The 14294-nt window shown below is 37.2% G+C and overlaps 1 protein-coding gene across 6 annotated transcripts in view; it reads left to right on the plus strand.

Moving 5' to 3' along the window:
* MID1 (midline 1) overlaps positions 1 to 14294 on the plus strand; it is a 253389-nt gene that overhangs the window by 145079 nt on the left and 94016 nt on the right. The gene's annotated exons all lie outside the window — the stretch shown is intronic.

Genomic DNA, 14294 nt, shown 5'->3' on the forward strand with positions numbered 1-14294 from the left:
CCTGCCAGCCAGGGAAACCAAATGCCAGCTCAGCTCTTCCCACTCTGCCTCCCTCCTCAGCTCACAGGCAGCAGTCCTGAAGACAAAATCAAAATTCTTTCTGAGCTTCTTGTGGCATTCCCATGGTTTGGCGAGCTCCTGGTACATGTCCTGTCAGGTAACCAGATAGCTCCAGCAGGCTGCTGGTGCCATGCAGGATGCCCTGGGTGGGGTGGCAGTGGGCAGCCAGGTCTCAGGGTGCTAAGGAAGCTCTCCAGGCTGCTGGCGGAGTTCCCACTGAACTCCCGCCCACATGGGTGCATGTTCCTCTCACGCCGATTTAGGTGCTGCTGCAGAGCAAAGAGAGGAATTAGACATCCACACTTTCCTGCACCCACTCCCTTCGGAGGGTCTGAGTGTGCCTGTGTGTGGCTGACAGGAAATATTTTCTAAAGATGGGCTGCAATAGAGAAACCACAAGCGCGGAGGGCAAAGCTTATTTGTCAGCCTTTTAACTCAGCATTTCAGAGGCCAAAAAAGAAGCTGAATTAATCGGTTTAACTAACTGGAAGTGTTTCCTTAAATACTTTCAGACAAAAATATGTGGTTGCACATGATAACTTTATGTAAACACAGGTGAAATCTGCATACACTTGCTGTGTGGATTTTGTGCCTCTATGTACGTACAAACATGCATATCGTATTCTGTGATTATTTTAGCATAACGAGAGACAATACCTAGGCTTCATAGCTTCCTTTAATCGACTAAAGACTTTCTTATTTATTAAGGAGGAGTTTGGGTTTTTTGTGTGTTTTTTTTTGTTTGGTTGTTTGATTGGTTTTGTTTGATTGTTTTCTTAAACTGCTTTGTTATTTTGTTAGAATTTAGCCATTGATAATATGGGGCATGGACTATAAATGTGAATAGAAGGTGCCTGGACTTGCTGCACTTTTCGATAATCTACTGGGTTTATATCGTTAACAGGTGCTACTATTTAGTAAGGTAATGGTGATTGAATGATTGTATTGCTTACCAAGTTTATACAAGGAGGAATGTCCTACTTAACAAGAAATACCCTTGGAATTAAGTACTAGATATGTATATTTTTGAGAATGTCAATGAATGTTAAATATTTCTTAGTGTTGGTATACCTAGATGTATTTCTGTGCCAATATGCCTAAGGAAACTCTGAATGGGTACCTCAGACAGGCAAGCAATATCGATGTTAGATGTTGCATAATTTAGCTAGCTTGGCAGAAGCCTAATAAAGTACCTTTTGCCAGCCACTTCGAGGAGTAGTTCAAGTACTAATTTAATGATTAGCGGAGGTCTGTGTCAAATAACTCTTTTTTACTTATAATGACAACTCCTACCATTGTTTGTAATATCTGTATAATTTATTTTTTTTTTTTAGATATGGACTTTTTTATACTCAAACTATCTAAAAGTACTTTGTACAGATAATTACTAACCTACATGAAATGAAGCTCCTATCCGCTTTGTCATAAAACAACTTATTTCCATTTTCTAAGGCCAGCGATTACATCGGTCATGCCAATTATGCCAATGATTCTGACATGTTTATACTCTGAGCCCAGGAACAGTAGGCTAGGTGGTTTCCATTCAGATGCAGTATCCATTCTCTGTTTATAAGAAGGTAACCTGAAAACTATGTCCTCGTTGCCTCTTCCATCTCAGAAATTTGTGCTGGTTTATACATCAAACTCTGAGAATGAGATTTTCTGTACCATAGATGGGCATCTATCTCTCAGGAGTAAAGGAATGATACCCATTCATACCAGCATTTAGTTGCTGAGAGACAAGAATTTCAGGTCCATTTTAACGTTCAGGTCTCCTCCATCATAAACGATGATATGACCTCTTGAGTCGCTGGTCATGCTGCTAATGTAAATCTCAGGCATGAACTTTTAGATAGCCTTTGTTAACTTACAGATAATGTGCATGTGCCATTGGCAAATTCAATGATGAAGGGGATTAGAAAATCCCTACCTGAAAGGACAGGTTGTTGCTTGCTGTATCGCTGCTGTGGGTTTTTAAAATATGTGGAGTTTGCTAGATAGGCTACCCACATCTTTAAAAATATTCTGGAAGAATGAGTATGCGGTAGCCAGTATTATAGTGGATTCATTCAGAAGTGAGTGGTTAATTGTATCTTTAAAAAAGAAGAGCAAAACCGCTTCAAGTGACACTCTTTCTTGTGGTTTTCTTTTTAAATCGACACATTGTTAGTGCTAACAACAGCAACTGGTGTTGCTCTGGGTGTCAAGCTATGCTAATTACTTGCATTCTCTTCCAGTGGTGTTACTAATTATTTAAACAATATATCATCCTTCATTAAGCATAGGACAAAAGATGCCATTACAATCTAGCTCCTTTTGTGGCAAAGATGAAACCTCTTAATTAGGAGTTCTGTACACTTGTCCAACAGAGGCTTCTATGCTGAAGTGTCTTTAACAGTCAATGTAACAGCAATTGTGGACACTGGAAAATGAGAAAGTATTTACCCTTAGCAACTACTGCTTGTACTGGTGCTTTTCTTTCTCAACTTGTACTGGGTTGGAGAGGGTTGAGGGCATTAGTTTTCTTCCAAGAGGAGCAATTTCTTGCTTAGTTACATGACCACATGAGATAGCTTCATGCTTATAGTTGTTTTAGTGTTTATTTATGTGGTGTTGGACTTTTTTTAAGTAGATCATAGACAGATGCATATTGAAGATGGAAAAATGGTAAACTATGACCATGACAGAGAACAGGAAATATTCTGGTGAAGCGCAGAATTTATGAGGTCGTGGTCAAAATTGTAGTATAAATTAGGAAAAAAAAAAAAAAGCTACATAAACAGTGAGACCTTTAGAAATAGATGATACAAATGCTTATGGTTAGTCCACCATATTACCTCAAAGAAAATATATATGGCTTGATACTTTTGATATTGATTCTTTGCTTTTTTCTTGTTTTAATGGAAAGGAAAAGACAATTGAAAAGTATGTTCATTTTTTTCAGAGAAAATTCATAAAATTACCATTGTTCTATAGATGTATTTATACTCTAGAAAGTGATAAGAAAAATGAAAATATAAGATTTATATTGAACAAGAGAGAATATTTTGGGGAGAAGTTACAAGGTGTGGATGGAAAGATGTCACTCGTTAAATATCAACAAAAAGCCATGAAGGGGTGTAACAAAAGACAAAATAGACAGTAAGCCATATTTTTTAATTATTTAAAGCCAGCACAACTCTATTGAAACCAATGTTTTTATTCACCTTCACATTTACTGAGAATCTGACCACTGACACATATATTCTTGCCAAATTTTGGCACAATTTTTGTGGTGCTTAGTCAAGAAGGATCTTTTGTTGAATGGAACTGCTGTAGGTTAGCTGTGGTTCTCCATGTTTTTGTTTGAATCTTATTAGTGCTGACGTGTATTGGGCATGTTTACCAAGGCAGGGCCGCACTCAGCAATTCCAGGAACAAAAGGGAGCTTCTTGTTTGTATGGTTTTCACCTAGTTTCAGTGGCAGAATTCATACACATCTATCTTCCCTATGCTGTTGATTCAGGATGCAAGGATTGGTTTTCTACAGTGTGTCAATTCAATTATTCACAGATAATTTTTTGATGGGAAGCAGCCACAAACTGTTTCCATGTAAGGAAAATTACATTCAACCCTTATAAGCCTATTTTGACTGTTTAAAAGTAGGAGACTGTCAAGGCCACAGCTTCTACAAATAGAGTGCAAAAACTTCTGCTTTCCTGCTATGTGTATTATGAATTTTAAAACTTTTCATACTGAAAAGTCTTTGCAGAGATACTGGCAAAATATGTGTTGAAGCTTTCCAACTATTTTTACTTGACATTATTTTGTACTTGCACACACAGTGATACCATAACAACCCAGCACTTATAAATTTATACTTGTGCAAACAGTGGGGTTGACAAACTGGGAACACTGGTTTCTGGGCTTGCATATAAATATATTATGCGCATACATCTAAATGTGTGTCTATACACATTTTATGGATGTATTTATAGTGCTTGTGTTAGTATATAAAGGCAATACTGCATATGTTTGTATGTATGTGTATGTAGACTTGTTTGACTAGCATAGAAATACATGTAATTTCTAGTAATGTGTAAGCTCACTAGTATCTAGAATCTTGAATTTAAATAAATACACATGTGCCTATACTTTAAGTAAGTATATACAGTTTCATATATATGTGTAGGTCAGTTAAAATATATTGGGTCACTTATACATATGAACTACGTGTTAATAGTTTTACTTGGTATCCATTTTTAATATTCTGTACATATAGAGTTTTTTAGTAGCTGAGTATTTCACATCTAAATTTATAGTTTCCTTGTTTACCCCTAACTTTACTAACTTCCTATTTAAGGGAAATTATTTAACTAAAAAAATCTGACTGATAGGTAAAGACATAGTATTTCAGTGTTATAGTGACGTGTTATTAAACATTTAGATAATTGGCACTTTCCTTTACATAGTACTTAATAGATTCAAAGTGTAGAAAGTTACTTTCTATAGTGCCAGTTATGCAGGTTTAGCATATAGTTAAAACACGATAATCCAATCTGAAAATGTGGAGCTTCTGGGCTTTCATTATTGCTAGATTATTTTTAGATTAGATGCAGCTTGATATTATTATTAGATTTTTATTAGATTAAATACTTCTTGACAGATATTTCAGTGTATTATTTTTTTATGAAATTAAAATGATGAATGGTCACATCTCTTAGTGTAGACTATTATCTGATATTACTTAACCCAGAAATACATGTGAAAATGTAATTAAGTGGCTGTGCTTCATTATTTGCAAAGATACAAAAATATTACGTTGTTGCATGGAAGAAGATTGATATAGAAATGGACTATTTTACTGCATCTGTTTTCCAGCTACACTTATTTTATTATGTAGCATATAAATATTAAGGCAGACTTTAGAACATTCTCTCTTTAGTCTAGTGTTATCTCAAGTGGCTCAGTTTCCTCCATCTTGTATTTCTTTGGCGAAGTCTAGAAGGATTATAGAAAATGTTAATGCACAAATATTAATAACAACATCAGTCCTTTTTTGAGGGTTTGTTTGATTTGGCTTTTTTTTTTTTTCTTTTTTGAAAATTTTAGACTGTTTTAGTGTAGTTCAAAATTCATTGTATTTACAGCTGTATATAATGAACTATGACTTTACAGTACTTATAAGTACCATGATACTGTTTCTAATAAAATAATTAAATAATATATAAATTATTAGATAGCACAAGTTATAGTTTTTTTAAACTCACGTTCACAAATTTAACAGCTGGCAAGTCTTTAAAAGGTGTTCACATACTACTTATTTCCTTCAATTTTTAGTGGAAATGATGGTGTCGAAGGCATAATCTATTCAGGAAGAACACGAGAATTAAATAAGATTGTGAATGGTACAGCACTATTATCTTTGTTCTCATGACTCTGGTTTCCAGGGAAGCCAAACTGGGAATTAATTAAAATGTATTTTCATCATTTTCCATGGAGTTGGTCCAAAATGTTCAGATAACAGACTTTAAGTCCATGTTCTAGCTCTAAATTTGCTTACTGTAATGACCTCTTGACTGACCCTTTGTTGCTTATGAGTTTTTAGATAAAATGATGCTTGAAAGTTGGTGAAGGAATATGATGCTCGAACTTTGATGTTGGAATGTCATGCATGACATAGACTTCCTCAGAAGGAGAATTTCTGTTTAAACAATAAATAATAAAGCAATTTAAAAAACAAACAAACAATTAAAATGGAAACAAAGTAAATAGATGAGGGTAAGGGCGAATAACAAGCTGTTTTAGAACACTGGGCATAGACTGACCCTCTGTTTAGGAAATGTAATGACTGTTTACCGGAGTAACAAGGTGACAGGAAAAGTTACAAATGAGTGACCTTTCAAAGGCAGAACACTTAAGAGTTTTAGCATAACAGTACATCTTCTCATAACTGATAAATTGAATGAGTAATCTAATTCTTTTAGTGCTTTACTGGGGAATGATAAAGCGAGTTGGAGGTTGTGGCTAAAAAAACCCATGGACAGTAGGCTAAAACTCTTCAGTGGCACTGAGACATATGCAGAAGGGTATGAATATGTTGCTCTATTTGTTAGGTAGGTATATTCTGAACTGATTTCAAGGTATAACCTTAACGCAAATATTTTAAAAAACAATGTGACAGCAAATAGATTTTCAGACAAAGGTGAAGGTGGCTAATAATTTGCTTTAACAAGCAAAACCCACCCCAAAACCTGAATGAAATTATCACACAAACAAGCACTGCAGAACACTCAATATTCAGATTTCTCTCAGGCTTTAATTTAATATCTTAAGTTACTCCGTGAAGAGAAATTTAAAACACTTTAACTCTGTCCTGTAATGACATACAATCATAGGAGCATGATTAAAGCATTTTAGTTCTTTATTTTATGTTGAACAATTTTCATGACTTATTTTACTTTTTTTCGTATTGTCTGTTCTTAAAACACAAATACAGCCATCGTCCCAGCACACTACCTTCCATTTCAGGCTTTACAAGAGTACATCTATTATGATTTTCTTTGGCTTTCTTTTTTCAGCAAAGTGTACACTTCCTAGCAAAATGATAATACTTTTATGTATCCTCAGCCCTCTGAATCCGTACAAAGGGTCTCATATCAATATGGTGCCTAATCCGGAAAGCCTGAATAGTCCATGGAGAGGTAATCTCCACCAGAAGGTCATGGATTGGAAAGCCGCGTTGAGTTGCTAAAGCACACTTTGGACTCAGAGCCTGGTATGAGTGTTAAGACTGTGTGTTCCCTCTTTCTCCCATCCATATTTACCTGTCCCCAAAACGAGCCATCCAGTCCTTTATGTCCCTTTGCAACCCTTGACCCTTCACACAGGAATTCTTTTGCTGGGAAGGACACTGTTGCTCTCAAGAGCCAGCACCTACACCAAAGATGTCGGGTAAAGGGATTGCTGCCCCTCACAGCTTTCACGTCTCATAATGCACTCCCGCAAATCAGATAGAGCCTGCTCTATTTTCCAGTTATCTAGAGTCAGTGAAAAATGAAGAAGCGGGAAATAAAATGGAAAATTAGGTGATTTTATTGTTCTATTACTATACTGAGTTATTCCTAGACCTTCTGTAAATGCTTACTTAACCAATTCCTGCCCTTTTACAGTATAAACGCTTAATTGAAAGTGCATTGTCTTCATCAGTAAAATGTTTAGAACCTATTGGGAAGCTAATGAGTAATATATCACTGACTTTCTTGATGGAGTGTCTTGACAGTACCAGCAGGATTGCTTTCAATGATAGCCTTTTCTTTTTTAATTTCTGTAGGACAAAATGGAATCACAGTTTACAAATTTCTCCTTTGTGTGCAGTGTTGGTTCTATGCAATATCCCAATTTAAAACTGTGGAAGGGGAGCATGTGCAGGGTTGTTTTAATGCCTTGGACGAAAGTGCTCAAGGGACTGGAGCTCTGTGTTGTCTCTACCATATATGTCACCCCCAATTAGAGCTGATCAACCCACTTTCAGCTGTCCCCAGTCGCCAAGATGTGAGACTTTGTCATAGCTAGAATTGCACTGCAAAATTTAGAAAATTATGTGCCGCCTGCTAGCACCTGTGTGTTTGCATATACACCTTGTCTCTGAAAGAGCCCCATGAGGTTGTGAGAGCTGAAAACTGGAAAGGGAAGAGAAAAAGGGGCAAGCAATGAGACCATAGTCAGGAGTATGGTCCTGTAGATGGATGGTCCTGGGGATGGAGCTTTTGGGTCCCAGGACTAATGTAAGGATGGAATCGCTAATATACCTCTACTTCGGGGCTATGCCTAAAATTATAAGCATTTTTTTTCTCTATCGTTTCCTGTAATTCCACCTATAATGCATACACATATTTAAATACATACTTTAATGGTATTAAGCTTGCACTTTTGCCTCAGAAGATAAATACTAAACTGTTCAGCTACAAATAAGCTGGATCATTTCTGATGGTAGATAGCACTGGAAAAAATCTTACCATGCTCAGAGTATCAGAGCTGGAGGAAGCAATGACTAATTTGAAGCTGCTGCTGAAAACAAACAAAAACAGTTATTCCCTGATAAAAATAATCCAGTTTTTGTCTTTTATTTTAATTTTGTTTGGATACATATGGATACTTTTATGACTTGCCAAACTCTCCTGTTTTCCTCATGCAATTCACATTGAGATTTCGTGCTGTCTGTGAATAACGTCATTTCAAGCTTGTAACACATTAGAATGTCAGAGAAGTTTTCCATATCTACATCCAGCAGATAGGTAAAATTAGTTAAAGGTAAGAAAACAAAAAAAACCAAAAACCACCATCATCTTTCATTAACTATCAGAAAAGCTAAAACATCCTTTGACAAAGTAGAAGAGAACCTGCATTGCTGTATTAGTTATATGGATTAAAGTTGTTCTGGTTTTCGGCACAGTTGTGTCCCCTGGTAGGGCACTCTGCTTTGCCAGCTGGCAGTTGCTGTGGGCTCCTGCATTACAGTAGCCTCGCCACTGAAACTCATCTCTGCACTTCTGGAGTTGTACTGGTTGTTTTGAAATGTGAGGCTGTGCACCCGAGTTTTATTATTTGCTATGATGCAGCCAAACGTTAAAAGAGATTGAAGACAGGCAGCTGTTCACAGCACATGTGTCTCGTGGTAGAAGCGTTAGGGAGACTCATTAGGCTGTAGTTAATGACAGTGTGTACAAACTCTATTTCCAGATTAAGCCAGCAGCGTATGGGGAATATAACTCATCCAAACTGAACTTGAGCAATATCTGTCTTCATAATAAGTAACCAAAGAGAAGAAAACATACTGATCAGTGTATGGATGATGGGTCAGCTGAGTAGTTATCTAAAATATTTTATTTGTGGCCTGAAGTCTAAACACATATGTGCAAGAAAACCCTTCAAAGGAATAATTGAAGGAACTATTAAAATATTACAGATATTTGATTGACATTATCAGTTCAAAAAAAAATAAGAAATTGTCAGTACAAAAATAGGTATTTTAAATGCCTTTGCTAGTATACCAAACCTAACTATATTCTGTAACCTATAAAAGGGGAAAAATATATGTGTAGATATGCAAGAGACTGGTAGAGTTGAATGCTTGGTAAGGAAAGCCCTTGTGTTTTTCCAGTAGACATGGACCTCTTGGTCACTTTATGGTCTTTCCTATGGCTCCTGTTTCCCCCATGTACACAGATGCTGGGGGCTGCTGAGGCAGTGGGTCACTCCAGGATGGTCCTACCAATGCTGGGGCTCTCCTGCTGCACAGGGTGTTATTCAGCTTCGCGGGACTGACTGCCGCTTGCTTCTCTGTGAGTCCTTGCTGTTGAAAGGCAAGCACTGAGGGTTAACATCCATCAGTACATTGAAAACTCTGCCATGTGAGGGAGCCCCTGCATTGAGGTCATTGTTCATCCCACAGGGTGATTCGTGCTCATTTAGGGAGAGGAGCTGCTCAAGGTGTCTGATGAGGTTGTGCAAACTTTGTATGAAATTTATATGATGATGCAATCTTTTTTTTTTTTTACCTACCTTAAATATGGGCAGGTGTTATTGTCCCTTCTGCATTTGATTACAACCTTCAACTTAAAAATATGCTGCATCTTGGGGGGGAAGGGGCATTATATTAGGCATATGATGAGGTTTTCACCCTCTTTTGAGCATTTCTTACGATCACTCTTGAGGAAAAAGTGACCTTTCCATTCAGATCCACCAATTAGAGCAGCAGCCATGAAATTGTTTTGTGATTTTTCACGTTGTCTTTCTCTCTGCTGAATTAGCTTTTTTTTTTCAGACTTGGTAGACATGTTTTCCAGCTCTCCTAAAATTCCGATGCACTGAAATTCTTATGGAAGCGGGATGCTATGAATTACTGTAGATCTTTTTGGCTAAGAATATTATCAGGGGAACCTTTTTTTGCCCCTTTAATTTACTTGATTACTTCCAGCTTTGTCGATGTTTATACAAATTGAAAGCCTTTGTCTGAACATACAGTGAATTACTCTAAGTAATACCACCTCTTTTAAATTAATAATTTTCTTCTCATGTCTTTTGTTAAAAGAGGCTCGGTAAAGATGGTGATAAGCTAATAAAATATTTTTCTGAATACCTGCAAAACACTTAAATGAAGTCTAAATTTTGAGCAGTTTTAAATAGATTCTTGCTCTGTCTAAATCAGTTTGCATGTTCGCACTTGAAAGCAATGTAATTTGTCTGTCAAATAAATCACTACTACTCATTAAGAAAAAATCAAACAAACAACAAAACAAGCAAACAAGCCTGATTTGGAGTTCTGCTCTTAAATCTCATAATGCTTAATTTCAGCACTGTTAAAGTCAGTGAAGGCTTTGGATTTTATTGTATACAACATCAAAATAATTTTGAATAAATTAGGAAACTATTTTAGCCTAATTGTTGCCTCTATTGTGTGCAGAAATGAGTGTTTGCAATGTAGGGGTACAGGTAAATTGTTGGGTTACAGGTAAATGATTGTCACAAGTTACAAATTCAGATGTGAGAGAGCTTATTTTGGAATGACTCTGCTTGTAGTATAACAATTGAACTGTCACTGCAAGAAGAAACACAACAGAAAAGTAAAGGGAGGATGCTTGTTTTTTATGGTGATTTGTTTGGTTTGGGTTTTTTAATAGTTTTGTTTTGCTTTGCTTTGTTCTGTTTTTTCCTGATATATTCTAAGTATGGTAGGAAGCTCATTTCACCCTGAAGTTCAAGAGCAGAGTGCCTCATTGAATGACTGCTGCTTGCAGAATGGGCTCTGAATCTGCTGTCACATGTTTTCCTTGGAGGAACATGTTTCCTTCCTGAGGAGGTCTGTAAGGTCAGGCAAATATCCGATCTTGGAAGCTCTTGTCTCAGCGCTGCTCTCTCTGACTCATTTCTGCAGAAAAATTTGGTAGGGAAAGTCTGTCAGAAACTCTGGAGTGTAGCTAGATGCTTCAGTAATGGGAAGACACTTTAAACAAGGCATGCCAGGTAGAAGAGAAATGTTTTGAAGCTTTGAGGTTCTATTCTTTTACATACTATGTACATAATTTGAGTATTTCTGCTTAAGATTCAGAATTCATGTAATTGGTTTCTAGTGCTGTAAAGCAGTAATATCTTGGTGGTTTGAGTGAAAGGCCTCCTGTTCAGTCTTAAAAAGTTTGCCTTATTACTACTTTTGCTTCATATTATGTTTACAGCATATATCAAACTCTGGCCTCAGGCATATCAGCATAACTCCACATTGCTTCAGTAAATATTATTGGATTTTTAAATTATTTATTAGGCACTTATTTTTGACTATTTGGGTTTTTTCTTGTTTATACTTCTAGCACTGAGAATACATTATGGGATCACTGAACCAATTTAACAAGTCTGCTGCTGCCAAAAACTGGTGCATCCTGTTACGTCGTTCTCTCTGATGTAGTCTAGGAAGACGGCTGCGCTAGATGCTGATAGTAGATGCACAAGTCAGGTGCCTAAAATACAATTTCCCAGCAGCCAAATCAATTTAATGGATGGATTCTGTGGGTCCACCATTTTCCCTCTCCTGTAGCAGTGTATCCCTACTTCATCCTCAGCATCTGAGCCATGCCTGTACATTCTCACCCTGATCTATAGCAGCTCTCAAGGTCACTGAAAAAACAACTACGCATGGTAAGCGAATAATTTTCTGGATGTCTATCAAGTTGAAATGACTCAGTGACAGTTCAGACCTACTCTGGTTCTAGCACACAGTAAAGATGAGGATCTTACAGAGCAGGACAGGGAAGAAAATTATTATCCTAAGCAAGGAAGAGCAATTCCATCTACAGCCCCTAACTGTGCATAAAAAGTGGATATAGCAACTTCTCTGTGTCTAGCTCTGCTAAGGGTTGTTCTCTTTATCCCCACAGAGTGCTGTTAAGATGTACGGATGGAATTCTTGACATTGAGTCAACCTTTCAGGATTTGAGGAAAGCCGAAAAAAGAAAGCTTTCTTTTTCCTTATGTTGTTAAGTAGCCAGAAAGTATTTTTGCCAATAAAAACAGCTACATTGACAAACAAAGCAAAATGAACTACAGAGGTACAAAAGTGGTGCCATAACGATGCCTGTATAAAGACCTTTTTCCATGCAAAAATTCCCTGCAGAAGTTACACCCCTCACATGATGTTAGTGCTCTGGCAAAAGCTTCCAGTCTAGTTTGTAACTAGACTGGAAGCTACGGTTCTTGTTAGGAATAGTGGTAGAACAAATTTGATCTTTGGAGCCTTTTACCCACCTGCTGTGAATTTTGCCCTGTGATTAGGCTTCATGTCAACCTCTAGTATGTGCTTAGAACTTACTGTAAGTCCTCCAGACAGTTACAAAAATTGAACAAATATTTCACAAATTTGGCTTAAAGTTTGAGCTTCAAAGCAGTCATAAAAGTAATTTGTTTTAGCTTTTGTTGAGAAGCCTTACTAGATTTCTAGTAGGGATACAATGTTTTCTGCTTTGGGAAGAGTTCATCCATTAAAAATATGGACAAAACTGAGGATTTTTTTATTTATGTATTCATTTTGATTTATACATGACTTGAACAGTTCTTGAAATATAGTGGAATGGATCTGTCTGGCAACTCCGTTTTAACCACAAACTAGCAGAACTTCAATAGCTGAGCTGCAACAGGTGTAGATATATCTGATTTTTAAGAACTCATGTCATAGCCTTTCCACTTTCTCACAGTCTGGAGGATCAAATGGGCTTGGGACTCATGCTCACTAAAACAGGGCTATTCTAAACTAAATAAAGAGCAAATTCCAAAACACATCAGAGCTAATTTGCCATTGTTTTCACCGTAAACCATAATGAATCCTCAGCAAATGAATGCAGCTGCTATGGTGCTGTATCCAAAGTAATGTAATTAAATTGCTGCTCGGGGAATTTTAGAATATAAATTTGGCAGAGACTCGTTACTGGCAATTTGACAGTGAACCATTTATAATCTTATCCAGAGAGGTGATCCTGTGTTCTGTCATTCTAAGAAAAGAGAGAGGAGAAACAGAACCAGGATGACAAATGGCCAAACCAAAATCTGAAACAAGAAACCGCAAGAGCTTAAGGCTAATCCAAGCCATGCTGGAAAGCCTATTGGGAAGGCGAGGGGAGGACAGGAGGAGAAATCTCAGATGGGTTACATTAGAAAAATTCTCCACCATGCTCTGCAGTGACAAGGTCAACAAGGAAACAGAGTCCACCAAAGGGAGCCTGCAGGAGCCGCAGCTTTGCCACTGTCAGGATCAGAAGAATCACAACCCCAAAACAGAAGAGCAAACTCCTCCTCCCTGCCTGCTCCCCTACAAAAGCATCCTTCCCTACGCTGTCAGTGGGTGTGTGGATGCTTGATCACAACTTAAGCGGCCTCACTTGGGACAAAGCAATGTCATTGGGCAGGTTGGCCTCATGTGTGATGAACTCCTCTGGAGCTGTCAGGACTCAGAGTGGCACATAAAGATCCAACATACAACCCAAACATCTGTAAAAACTTCTGTGATGAATGTGTGCTGAGCACACCAGCATTGTCTTTGCTTGGGCTGTTCAGCATCAAACAAGCAGCCATTCAATTGCCAAGAGTTATGATGAATTGACTACTACAGTCATTTTCTTGGTTACAAAACTGTAAAACTAAAACCAGTGTCATCCTCTCTCATCAGGAAGAAGATTTCATTTCTAATTTGTGTTAAAAGTGACCCCAAATTAAATTTCAATTTCAGGAGAGAAGAATTTGTATTGAGGCCAAATCTGAGCCTTTAAATGTTTATGTTTAATAAGCCTTACTGTGCTCATTCTAATTAAGCATATATTAAATATTGCAGCTCAGACCATACTTCAGTTTAACAGCAATGTTTCTGTTCCTTTATATGCTAAGCAAAGCTCCTAGGATTGTGTTTCCAGTATGAATATTCAGTATTATGGCTTCAGAATTGGATATCCATGAATATTTAACATTACATGTTCTCAAAGGAGCTACCTAACTCTGCAACTTAAGGACAGCTGATCAAATGAAGCCAACAAAGTCCTTCACATTATCTTCGAAGTCCTTTACATTATCTTCTCTTTTTAATATTTTTTTTTTTATTCCTTAGTGGAAACCAGTTGCTGGCAAAGTTGCAGAAGCAGCAGCTGATGGCAGTGACAGCAGAAAGTGAGGAGGGAGAAGAGGAATATTTCAGGTTTTTGATGACAACAAATAAAATA

The sequence above is a fragment of the Columba livia genome, chromosome 1, assembly GCF_036013475.1.
Source record: "Columba livia isolate bColLiv1 breed racing homer chromosome 1, bColLiv1.pat.W.v2, whole genome shotgun sequence".
In the NCBI taxonomy this organism is placed as follows: Eukaryota; Metazoa; Chordata; class Aves; order Columbiformes; family Columbidae; genus Columba; species Columba livia.